The following is a 13,515-nucleotide window of genomic DNA, read 5'->3' as shown; positions in this document are numbered from 1 at the left end:
GAGCCTCTTGATGAAAGTGAAAGAGGAGAGTGAAAAAGTTGGCTTAAAACTCAACATTCAGAAAACTAAGATCATGGCATCCAGTCCCATCACTTCATGGCAAATAGATGGGGAAACAGTGGAAACAGTGACAGACTATTTGGGGGGGGGGGGCTCCCAAATCACTGCAGATGGTGACTGTAGCCATGAAATTAAAAGACGCTTGCTCCTTGGAAAAAAAAAAGTTATAGCAACCTAGACAGCATATGAAAAGCAGAGACGTTACTTTGTCCACAAAGGTACGTCTAGTCAAAGCTATGGTTTTTCCAGTAGTCATGTATGGATGCGAGAGTTGGACTATAAAGAAAGTTGAGCGCTGAAGAATCAATGTTTTGGGACTGTGGTGTTGGAGGAGATTCTTGAGAGTCCCTTGGGCTGCGAGGAGATCCAACCAGTCCATTCTAAAGAAAATCAGTCCTGAATATTCATTGGAAGGACTAATACTAAAGCTGAAACTGCAATACTTTGGCCTCCTGATGTGAAGAACTGACTGATTTGAAAAGACCCTGATGCTGGGAAAGACTGAAGGCAGGAGAAGAAGGGGTGATAAAGGATGAGATGGTTTGATGGCATCCCCGACTCAATGGACCTGAGTTTTGGTAAACTCCGGGAGTTGGTGATGGACAGGGAGGCCTGGCATGCTGCAGTCCATGGTGTCACAAAGAGTTGGACATGACTGAGCCACTGAACTGAACTGAACTGATTTAACACTTCTCATTCACTCCTGAGAAATGTTGGTGGAGATCACCATTCATTTGGATATGGAAAGTAGTGGGTTTTAAGTAAGCAGTAAACTTTATGAGTCCATCCCTGTTGCAGTTTCTGAAATTATTTACTTTTGAAGCATATATAAGCTCTGTTAAGCTTCGAGTTCATTCCCCTCACAAAGACAAGCTCACAGAAGTCTCAGGGCACAGAAGGTTTCTCAGAGCTTCATGCAGTCTGTGGCCTATAGGACGTCTTAGGAAAAGTCAAAGTCATTGCCACCTCTCAAAACCCAGCAGCTCTCATGTAAAATCTGGATGCCCAGCTTCTCTTGGAAAAGAGGAAAATTTGGCCATCATGTGCCTGAACATCTTCTTACCGCCACCATCACCATGGCAACTATCAGCTGGAGGAGGGCACTAGAGCCCCCAAACTGATCACTGCTGGTGGCTCAGATGGTAAAGAATCTGCCTGCAATGCAGAAGACCTGGGTTCGATCCCTGGGTTGGCAGGATCCACTGGAGAAGCAAATGGCAAGCCACTCCAGTATTCATGCCTGGAGAATCCCATGGACAGAGGAGCCTGGGGGGATACAGTCCATGGAGTTGCACAGAGTCAGACAGGTCTGAACAACTAACACTGTCACTGTTCACGACCACGCCCCTTTGAGGATACCTGAATACTTTGTTCGTGTATGTTACCTGTTTGTCCGCTTTGCATTTGCAATCTTAGAGAAGAAACTGAAGTTTGAAAAGCAAAATAAAGGTGCCACGTTCTTAAAGCCTGGGTGAGCAAATCAAGTGATGGATGAGTGAGCAAATCGAGTGACCATCATTTGTGTCCCAGGTTCGGAAGGATGTGTCTCCTGTGTCAGCGTGGGGCTATTGGAGCAGTCTGCATTGGCCCCTTTCCAAATGGTTCAGGTTTTACTCTCACTCCCCTGACCCCCACCCCTTCTGTCCAACCTCTTCTCTGGGCTTTTTGAGTTTTAAGAAGGATATTGGGGATTTTTTTCCCAAAAACTCAAGAATAGTAGGGTGAACAGCAATGAATCAGTGGCAATACTAAAAACATTAACTCAAAGAAGAAACCAAATCTTGATGCAAGACACAAACCTATTACTTAAAACTCAGCAGCATCATCTCAAATGCACCTCAGCGTATAACGGGAACAGTATAGAGCCGCCACCCCCAGGCACCCTCCCACCGCCCCAGTAGCGGTGCAGGCTTCCCCCAACCCCGGATGAAATGTGAGGTCTGTAGATGCAGAGGCTTCCGACGACAGCTGGGACAGGAAACAGGAAACGGAGAATGGGGAAACCCCATATAGCACAAGCGGACATCTGTGGTCAGTCCCTGTGTAGAGAGGTCTTTCTGGAAGGAGCAATTATTTCTTGGGAGAGCAATTGCATAGTGTATGAGAAAGTCACATTAGCTTAGTGAAATCCCTGAAATGATGAGGATGGAATCATTCATGCACTTGATACTTTGTCTATCATGAGTAAGCAATGATCTGAAGTACGTATCACGACCAAGGTCAGCCACACTAGCTGAGAACCTGACAAACCACTTCTGTGAGGTCCTTCCAGGCTCAGCCATATGCTCAAACCCTCTGAACTCCAGTTCCCTCCTCTATGAAAGGAAGATCTGCCCTTTGTCAAACTTCATGAACCTCAAGTGGAGTGTCTAAATGTCATGCCTGGTCACCGTTTGGCTCACATTTGGGTTTTTGTTTGGTGGGCAGTGTTCTAGAACAACTCACAAATTCAGGTCTGACTTGTCTATTTGTTTCTGTAGGTGGGAGTGGATGGCATGCACGATCCATGTCACTCTAGACATTGTCCAGATACCACAGTAGGCCTACTGGTACTTTTAGCCCCTGCCTGACCCCTGGAGGCATTTGAGTTTGGGGTAAAATTTCACCAGTATATAGTTAGTTGGGATGCTGTGGTCGCCTTTCTGAAAACATTAACATATGGGCTTCCCTGGTGGCTTAGATGGTAAAGAATCTGCCTGCAATGCAGGAGACCCAAGTTCAAACCCTGGGTCAGAAAGATCCCCTGGAGAAGAGAATGGCAACCCACTCCAGTATTCTTCTCTGGAGAATCCCATGGACAGAGAAGCCTGGCGGACTACAGTCCCTGGGGTTTCAAAGGGTCAGACATGACTGAGCTAACATATAGCATGTCATAGATTACTAGAGCCACAGAACGTCCTATGTGAAAGCCTTCCTTCATGTTCTGAAAGACAATTTTTTAAAAATTTGGGGGATAGTTGCTTTACAATGTGTGTTAGTTTCTGCTATACAAGGAAGTGAATCAGTGACACATATATTCCCCTCCTCCTTGGACCTCCCTCCCACTGCCCCATCACCCATCTAGGTTACCACAGAGCACCAAGTTGAGAGACAGTTTAAAGTAAATTCCCAGAAACAGCAGTAAGATGTTGGAGGCTGCAGTTAGCAGAACAGAGCTCAAAGCATTTTTGCTGCTTACTTTACTTTGATCTTAAGCAAGAAGTTGGTGCATGGTTTAAAGTGCTCATGCTTGTTAACCTATTACATCTGCTTTTCTTAAGTTCTCCTAAAGAAGTGCATTCGGAAGTGTATGAAAGTCAAGTGTAGCGTTAGGCGCTCAGTCATGTCTGATTCTTTGCGACGTCATGGACTGTATCCCGCCAAACTCCTATGTCCATGGGATTCTTCAGGCAAGAATACTAAAATGGGTAGCCAGTCCCTTCTCCAGGGGATCTTCCAGACCTAGAAATCAAAGCTCAGTCTCCCGCATTGTAGGCAGATTCTTTACTGTCTGAGTCACCAGAAAAGCCCTCAGCAGTGTATATTACAAGGAAATGTTTGTTGCAGTATTTCTTCAAATAGTGCACATCAGAAGCCAAATAGGGGATAAGTGCTAAATCATGGTGTTCAGCTCAGTCACTCAGTCATGTCCGACTCTTTGTGACCCCATGGACTGCAGCCCACCAGGCTTCCTTGTCCATCACCAACTCCTAGAGCTTACTCAAACTCATGTCCATCGAGTCAGTGATTCCATCCAACCATCTCATCCTCTGTTGTCCCCTTCTCCTCCTGCCCTCAATTTTTCCCAACATCAGGGTTTTTCCAATGAGTCAGTTCTTTTCATCAGGTGGCCAGAGTATTGGAGTTTCAGCTTCAGCATCAGTCCTTCCAATGAATATTCAGGACTGACTTCCTTTAGGATGGACTGGTTGGATCTCCTAGCAGTCCAAGGGACTCTCAAGAGTCTTCTCGGACACCACAGTTCAAAAGCATCAATTCTAAAAAAAAAAAAAAAAGCATCAATTCTTGGGCACTTTCTTGGGCTTTCTTTATGGTCCAGTTCTCACATGGTGTAGCCATAGAGAAGATAATACGAGACCATAAATAAGTGCTTTGAAGAGTATTTCATTGCATGATAAACCTCGGATGTAATGCAGAAAAGCAAGATACAGACTCGTGTGTTTCTTGTTGTGCAGAAACATGTAGTACAAATGACCATCATTGTTCAAAAAGTCAAAATAGAAACAGTGGTTATATCTCAAAGTAATGAGATTATAGATGATTTTTATTTTATCCATTATGCTTTTCTGCAATTTGATTTTATATAATACAAATGCAAACTTCTCATGGATAATTATCTCAGTGCCAGACATCATCAACCTGACTCCTGCTTTGGGCATTATTCTGAACAATTTCTGACCATATGGTAACAGATGAAGAAGTTAGCAGTCTGCAGGGTCATGCTTATAGGAAGAGATGAGCAGGAGCAAGACCTTTGACTCCCAGGCTGCTGTCTTGCCAGTTGACCCAGCTCTGTTCCCAGCTGAGTGAAAATGGTGATCTTGCACTTGGAGATTAACTCTGGAATGGCTGGGGTGGAATCTCAGGCCACACACTGGAGGCACGCAGGAGGGGCCAGCAGCCAAATACCTAGGCACGTACCTCTCCACAGACAGGCAACTAGCCAAGATGTGCATTTTAGCAAGTAGCAATGGATAAAATTCTTTCACTTCTTTTCTGGCAAAAATGTCTCCTTTCCAGAATGGAATGACAGCAATAAATTATCAAAATTGTTTCCATTGTTTACATAGTATATCAGCTATTCTAAATACTCAAAATATTAAGTGTTTAACTTAAAAATATTTAAGTTAAATACTTTAAAATATTTAAGTACTCAATCTATTTTTTTTTTTAACTCTTGTAGGTTCAATTCAAATTTTCAGCATTAAATTTCACTTATTTGAAAAGGAGTGTGGCAGTATGCTATTAGCATTGTATTAAAATTAGTTTTAGTGTTGGTATTAAGATTTTATTTGCCAGAATTTTATAGGACTTGCTATGTGCCAGGCACTATCCCAACCACTTTGAAAGCATCATTTAAAACTCGCTGTGACCCTGTTAGGGAAGCACCATCATCTCTACTGAGAGGTTAAGCAACTTGCCTGAGATCACATAGCCAGAAGTGGCAAAATGGGCTATGAACCCAGATCGGCCAGCTCTGAAGTTCCTAGTTCTCATCGAAAGGGGTCTGTAAAACTTTTTCTAGAGCCTTTGGGGAAAACCACTTGATCCACCAAGGATAAGGAGATCATTTAAAGAAAAGAGGATTTCCAACATAGTTGGTTCGCCGTAGGAGCCCCTATCCGACATCGCCGTGGTTGAGTTCATGATTGCGTGCGCCATCTTGTGGTCAAGGAGAATATGGCTTCCAGCTCTGAAAGGTGAAGTCGCTCAGTCGTGTCCAGCTCTTTGCGACCCCATGGACGGTAGACCACCAGGCTCCTCCATCCATGGGGTTTTCCAGGCAAGAATACTGGAGTGGGTTGCCGTTTCCTTCTCCAGGGGATCTTCCTGACCCAGGGATCGAACTAGGGTCTCCCGCATTGCAGGCAGACTCTTTACCAGCTGAGCCAACAGGAAATCCCTCCGGCTCTGAAAAGTAGCCTATTTATTTACATCTTGATCTAAACCTTTCCCTTCCCTTGTGGGGCTTCCCTTGTGGGGCTTCCCTTGTGGCTCAGCTGGCAAAGAATCCGACTGCAATGTGGAGGACCTGTTCGATCCCTGGGTTGGGAAGATGCCCTGGAAAAAGCAAAGGCTACCCACTCCAGTATTCTGCCCTAGAGAATTCCCTGGACTGTACAGTCCATGGAGTCGCAAAGAGTCAGACACGACTGAGTGACTTTCACTTTCACTAAACCTTTCCTGTTTCTAGGAAGCCTGAAGGCGCTGGTCACACACTTCTGTCAATTCGAAGAATTCGCAGCCCCATCAGTGGGCGGCCTCTGAGAAGTCAATCGGGTCTACAGGATGCTCCCGTAGCGTTTGCTACCAGTAGACTTGCATGTTGTGAATACAGAGACACACCAACAGGAAGATCAGAACCAACCCCTGAGAACGCTGTGTGTCAGAGGCAATACTCCAGCCCACTTTACAGGCAGTAAAACCGAGATTCAGGAAGTCTAATGGCAAGTCCCAGATGACAAAGCAAATCGCAGCTGGGGTTCTGGCTGCCCTCTACTAGACCTCATGCAAACCTCCAGTTTACGCCACTGCATGGTGGGTGAGGACCTGGGCTTCCTGCTAGACAGCTACTCGGAGACACAGCCCAGACAGCATTTAGCCGAGCGGGGAGGAATCTCAGTGGCTCGTACATTGTTTTCCTTTGAAATTAGAAATGCTCTGGACTTGCCTGGTGGCGCAGTGGATAGGAAGCCACCTGCCAGTTCAGAGGACAGAGGTTCACTCCCTGGTCCGAAAAGATCCCACTTGCAGCAGAGCAGCTAAGCCCATGTTCCACAACTACTAAGCCCACGTGTCCTGGAGCCCATGCTGCACAAAGAAGCTACCACAACGAGGAGTAGCCCCTGCTCACGCAGACTAGAGAAAGCTCTCGAAAAGCAGCAAAGACCTAATGCAACCAAAAATAAGTAAGTAACAATTATATATGAAGAAAGAGATGCTCTGAACCTCCCCAGGTCCTTCAGTGTTCTAAACTTCCCTCATCAGCCATGTGACATGGAATATATGGGTTTTCTTTTTTTATCTCACCAACTCATAGGCAAACAAACTTGAAGGGGCCTATGAGGCAATGTGCTCCAAAATACTGCCATTTTTGATCAGGGACAGTGCCCCCACAAGACATCCACCTCAGACAAGCGTAGCTCCACCGGCTATAGCGCACCCCGATTCATCCACCTCCATCCGTGATTGTGCACTTGCAGTGCCAGCTCCTTCATCTCCGAGGGGCTCAGTTCCACCTGAGACCTGCAGCATCAGCTTCCCTCAGGAGTTTGTCAGAGAGCAGAGTCTCAGGCCCTGCCCAGCCCTCCAAACTGAGCACCCACATTTTAGTAAGATCATGGTGACGCCCGTGGCATAGAGCTACGCAATGCGCTGCTGGAGACACTGGCCAAGAGTGATGGACGTGAATCAGGTCAAGAGGTATGCATGGAGTGTGGGGGGACTTACCCGCCTTCTAGACAGCAGGAACACCAGGAGGGCTCTGAGAGGTGGGCGGGGCAGCACAGGGGGAAGGACAGGAAGACCTCGGCGAGCGAGGAGCTGTTCTGGACTACAGTGTGTTTGGGATGTTTGAGGCACCCAGCAGAGGCCAGCGTTGAGCAGTGAGGTGTGGGACCTCCGAACTGGATGCACAACCTCAAGACTCACCAGGACCATGGCCATTTGCCAAATAACCTCTGAATTAAAGAAAAGGGAAGACAGCTAGTCCCCTCAAGTCTGCTCCCCCTTATTCCATGGAAGAGCATTTCACCTTTGCACAAGATCTCCCTTGCGGACGCCAAATTTCTGATCTCCCTGGGGCTTCCCCAGTGACTCAGCGGTAAAGAATTCTCCTGCAGTGCAGGAGATGCAGGAAACGCAGATTTGATCCTTGAGGCGGGAAGATCTCCTGGAGGAGGGCATGGAGACCTGCTTCAGTATTCTTGCCAGGAAAATTCCATGGGCAGAGGAGCCTGGCAGGCCATGATCCATGGGGTCACAAAGGGTCAGACGTTTAAGCGGCTGAGCCCAGCACAGCACACAGCTTGGTCACCTGATCCAGCTCCGGCCAATGGAGCGTGAACTTGTGTGTCACGTGCTCAGACAGGAATTGCTTGCTTTCTGCTTCAAGTTTTTTTTTTCCCTTCCTGTGGTTGTGGTCCAGGTTGTGACAGAGCAGCATAGGGACGGTCCTGGGTCCCCACCTGACCATGTAGACTCAGACAGATGTCCTAGAGAGAGACATAAGCTGTCTTCAGTCCCTGTGTTCTAGAAATCTTTTTAAATTTTTAAAATCTTGACCAAAATTCAGATACAGGAAAGTTGCAAGCACAGTAGAACAAAGTATTCCTGTGTATCCTTCAGTCAGCTCCCCCATTTCACTACGTTCGTTTTATCCTTTTATCTCTTCCTCAATTATACATATTTTTCTGAACCACTTGAGAGTAAGCCTCAGGCTCACTGTCTCTTTACCACTGTATATGTCAGTATTTCCTACAAAGATATTGCCCTGATTTCATAAACCACAGCAAAATAATCAAAATCAGAAAGCTATTAATAACATTGGTAGACTTGAAGCTACTATCCAATACACAGACCACAGTATGATTCCGCGATTCTGTGGATTGCCTCCACGATGTCCTGTATGACAAAGGAAGCCCAGGATCTCGGCACAGTTGCCTGTTTCAGCTCTTCAGTCTCCTTTAATCTGAAATCATTCCTGAGTCTGTTTAGTGCCATGGACTTTTTTTTGACCCCGACATCTGAAGAATTCAGCCTCTAAGATTTATCTGATGCTCCCTCATAATTCAATTCAAAGGTTGCAAGTCGTGATGTCATGTCTTCTGCTGGACAGGTGTCAGCACAAGCTCTCATTGGTCTGTTCTTATTCTCGGTCCTGTATTGGTGATTATTTGGTCACGGTGGAGTCGGCCAGGTTTCTCCAATGTTAAGTCACTGTTTTACACTTCCCAGTTAATGAGTGCTCTGCAGGGAGATGTTGAGGGTCATTCAGAAGTTTAGACAGCACAGTAACTAGTGCGAATGAGGACGTTCTGCTGATTCAGCAGCAAATCCAAGCTCTTCAACTTGAGAACAGTGGTTAGGGATCATACATTCACATCCCTCCCTTGGTATTTGGATAGATAGGACATTTTTACTAGTTCCTCTGGACCCCCTCTCCCATTAAACTTTATTAATCTGTTTTAGGGGAGCTCCATGCAGGATCTTAGCTCCCCAAACAGGGATTGAACCTGTGCCCCCTGCATTGGAAGCACAGAGTCCCACCCACTGGACCACCAGGGAATTCCCCCCATTAAACTTTAACATTAAATTTTAATAGCCCAGAAGGGAGCCTGGGTGGTGTATTTCCATTTTGCCAGGGAAGTCCGCAGCTGGACAGGCATGGTTTCTGGTCAAGGGATCTGGGAACCACTCCTTTTCTAGGAAGCTTTCAGCGTCCACAACAGGTGACTCAACTCCGAGGGTCTGAACAGGAGTTCAGCTCCTCCCTTTGTCCTGAATCCCTGCAGGGGCTGACCCCTCTTTTCCAAGACAATCTATTTAAGCAGTACCTATCTTCAGCAGTCCCACCCAAAGACTCCTCCCCATGGGAGAAAACCGCACACGCTGCCCCCAGGAAATGAAGACAAATGAGGAAGAGACCTCCGAAGTTGTCATACCAGGAGGATAAAGAGCAGACGCTGGCCTGGGGCTGGGTTCAGCTCCTGCTGCTCCACCATCGTCTCCCCACTCAGTCCAGCAGCCTCTGCTGTCCCCCAGCTCTCAGCACATTTTGAGGTCACCTCTGCTCCTCCTAAGAGTTCCCAGATGGCTCATCAGTAAAGAATTCGCCTGCCAATGCAGGAGACACGGGTTCGATCCCTGGGTTGGGAAGATCCCTTGGAGAAGGGAATGGCTACCCACTCTGGTATTCTGGCCTAGAGAATCGCATGGACAGAGGAGCCTGGCGGGCTACAGTCCATGGGATTGCAAAGAATCAGACACGACTGAGTTCGCACACCTACTCCTCCTGAACCTGCTCCTCCCCTCCCACACTGCTTGGTGAGACTTGGCACAGTCCAAGTCAGCGGAGTCCCCCCCGCTCCGCCCCAGGGGAGGGGGTTTCCAGGCCTCCTTCCTTCCCTGTTGGTGATGCCTCCATCACAAGGGTGATATGGTTGGCCTTTGATCTTCTCACGACCCCAGATCACATCCCCACACACTGTCCCCATGAGAGGCACTAGATGAGTGAGAGAAAGTGTCTGCTTCATTTCAGATGGGAAAGGAATTCCCTCTGTAGCAAAAAGACAGGGATCCCTGCTTCTCAGTCTTGGAGATCATAGGTGGTGACATAGACCAGACCCAGGAAAGAGGAAGAAGGGAGATACAAGGAGAGATAGGTGAGGAGATGGCCCCTCTGGGCCACAGGAAGACAAGGGACCTGCCACACCCAGCCCAGGGCCAGCCTCTCCAAAGCTGCAAGATAGTTTCTAAGCTTGTGAATGGAAGAAGGAAGGAATTCTAAAAGGGAAGGAGAGAGAGAACCCATGATATATGATCACAAATGTGACAAAATCCACCCAGCTTATCTCAGAAAAAAAACACAGCATTTCCCTGTATCAGTAAAACGAGCTGATGACTGGGGATGTTCCACCCTTGAATGAATCAGGCTTTAACACCTAAGACCAGAGGGGGACTAGAATCTGTACAACTGGGCCCTACGTTTTTCATATCTTGCTCAGCTTGTCACACACGTGCTTCCAAAAGGTACCAATTTCTGAACTATATTCAGACCATCCGAAATAAAACCTATCCTCAACATATTACAGGTATGGGTCACATTATCCCAGGATTCCTTCAAAAACAAAAGGAATTTTCCACCCAGTGCAGTGCGTTTAATGGCAGAACCAGATGTGTTTGTTCCCTGGGGGCCTCAGACCTTGTCATTTCACCAGCAAAGATATCAGCGGGGGCAGGAGAAGTGGTCACACCGACAGCAGGCCCCGGACAGCCAGCAGGCCCCGGGCCACACGGAGGCCTCTCCTCCTGCAAAGCCCTCCTGCCCCAGTCATTGCTGGAAGGGAAAACCTAGTGGCCTGATCACCCACGGCCACCCCCACACATGCCCTCCAGGGCACAGGACCAGCCTGAGTGACCATGTGTACAATTGTGTGAGAGAGAGAGAGACAGAGAGACAAAGAGATGATTGTTGCAACGCAAAGCCCACCAGCCCAACTATAGACCCCCCCCCCAATCCAGTGTTCTGCCAGGCAGTCTGGAGGACCCTGTCGACTTCAGAAGCACAACCCTATTTGGGGACCCTGATAACCCAGAAACCCTAGGGGGTACAGAGAATGGCCTGTCCAGGAGCCTGCTGAGAGCAGGACTCTGAGAAAGTTCGACTCTCCACTGCAGGGCTACTGCCCTCCCCAGCGCTGGGAACCCAGTGTGGTCCAGGGTGCTGGTCAGCCCACCCCCCAAGCCCAGAGGCCCACCCTGCTTTCACGGTGGGAGAACACCAGGCCCCTGAGTCCCACCGCTGATGGGGCTTCCACCGGCAGTCCACAGGATCAGGAAGCATTTCCTAAATAAGATCCATATGCCCGGGAGCAGTCCTCACTGGTCTCCCCAAAGACCAGCTCTGCTTTAACCCAGAGGAGGATGGGCAGGCAGGATCATTGGCCATAATCATTAGTGAGCACATTCTATAGTCAAGGCAGTGGACGTGGACTGGGGCTGGGGCTGGACAGAACAGAGGCTCTGACCACCGCAAGTCCACAGTCCAGGAGGCCCTGAAATTTTACCGAGCACCCCCAACCATGCTGATCATTCCCACCTCCCTCTTCCTGCAACCTCCATCAGGAGCCCCCCAAAGTCAAGGAGGCAGACATGGAAGGGGGTGAGGAAGAGCCTGGAAGGTGCCCAGGAACAGCCCACACGTCTCTCCCAAACACAGCCTCACAAAGTCAGATTCATCATGGCAGGTTAAGCAGGGGACAAGTCGTGAATGGAGGGTGAGGGGCTCTGTCCCACCTTCAGACTACACAAAATCTCGGGAGACAAATAAAGCTCTGGATCCATTTCTTAAACTAATGCCTGATGGAACCCTACTCCAGATAGAAGGGATGGTGCAAGAGGTGTGCCCCATATTTAAATAGGTTGGGGGAATGTGGGATGAAAGGAAGCCTGGTGCCACCCTGCAGGATTCATCCAAGCTTTTACCCCTTCTTTCCCTCTGAGAAGGCAGCAGAGGCAGACTGTACAGACATGGCCAGGATTAAGGCTGGAAACCTTCACAGCAAGAAGGAGGAGCAGCTGCTGAAACAGGAAGAGGAACTGAAGGTAGAGCTTTCCCAGCGGCACGTCGCTAAAGTGACAGGCAGTGTGGCTTCCAAACTCTCCAAGATCCGAGTTGTTCATAAATCCATCACCCATGTATTGACCATCATTAACCAGACTCAGAAGGAGAACCTCAGGAAATTCTATAAGGGCAAGAAGTACAAGGCCCTGGATCCGTGACCCAAGACAACACGCCGCTGACTCAACAAGCATGAAAAGAACCCGAAGACCAAGAAGCAGCAGCAGAAGGAGCCGCTGAACCCTCTCTGGAAGTACCCAGTCAAGGACTGAGCATCCAGGCATCAATAAAACAAATAAATCAGAAAAAAAAAAAAGCATTTATCCCATCACAGTGTATCTGGGCTTCCCTTGTGGCTCAGCTGGTAAAGAATCTGCATGCGATGAGGGAGACCTGAGTTTGATCCCTGGGTTGGGAAGATCCTCTGGAGAAGGGAAAGCCTACCCCCTCCAGTACTCTGACATGGAGAATTCCATGGACTGTACAGTTCATAGGATTGCAAAGAGTTGCACACAACTGAGCGACTTTCACTTCACTTCAGTGTATCAGGAATGTCTGAGAGGTGTGGACCTGCCACAATGCCACATTTATTTAACCACAAGCCCCTTGTCACGGACCATAAAGCCAGGTTCCATGGGACACTGGGTGGGGTTGCAACCCTAATCGGTCTCACAGCCCGGACACCAGGAGGGTTTTGTCCCCAGGTGTCCCCCCGACCCCCATCACCTGGGAACTTGCTTCAAATGCAAATTCTCAGCCCCACCTGGAGCTCCTGAATCAGAAACCCTGGGCATGGGCAGGGTAAACTATTCAGTTCAGTTCAGTCACTCAGTTGTGTCCGACTCTTTGTGACCCCATGGACTGCAGCATGCCAGGCTTCCCTGTCCATCACCAACTCCCAGAGCTTATTCAAACTCATGTCCATCCAGTCGGTGATGCCATCCAACCATCTCATCCTCTGGCGACCCCTTCTCCTCCCACCTTCAATCTTTCCCAGCATCAGGGTCTTTTCAAATGAGTCAGCTCTTCCCATCAGGTGGCCAAAGTATTGGAGCTTCAGCTTCAGCATCTGTCCTTCCAATGAATATTCAGGACTGATTTCTTTTAGGATTGACTGGTTGGATCTCCTACCAGTCCAAGGGACTCTCAAGAGTCTTCTCCAACACCACAGTTCAAAAGTATCAATTCTTTGGCACTCAGCTTTCTTTATAGTCCAACTCTCACATTCATACATGACTACTGGAAAAACTATAGTTTTGACTAGTTGAAGCTTGCTGGCAAATAATGTCTCTGCTTTCTAGTATGCTGTCTAGGTTGGTCATAGCTTTTCTTCCAAAGAGTAAGCATCTTTTAATTTCATGGCTGCAGTCACCACCTGCAGTGATTTTGGAGCC

The 13,515-nt window shown here is 48.0% G+C and overlaps 1 non-coding gene across 1 annotated transcript; it reads right to left on the bottom strand.

Annotated features, from left to right (window-relative positions):
* Positions 1–8,993: 8,993 nt before the first annotated feature.
* On the bottom strand, positions 8,994–9,066 carry TRNAG-UCC (transfer RNA glycine (anticodon UCC)). Its single transcript has one exon. It is a non-coding gene; the product is annotated as a tRNA-Gly (tRNA).
* Between the last annotated feature and the right edge of the window lie 4,449 nt (positions 9,067–13,515).

Source organism: Dama dama, chromosome 16 (assembly GCF_033118175.1).
Source record: "Dama dama isolate Ldn47 chromosome 16, ASM3311817v1, whole genome shotgun sequence".
In the NCBI taxonomy this organism is placed as follows: domain Eukaryota; kingdom Metazoa; phylum Chordata; class Mammalia; order Artiodactyla; family Cervidae; genus Dama; species Dama dama.
This window is presented reverse-complemented; position numbering and strand designations above follow the sequence as displayed.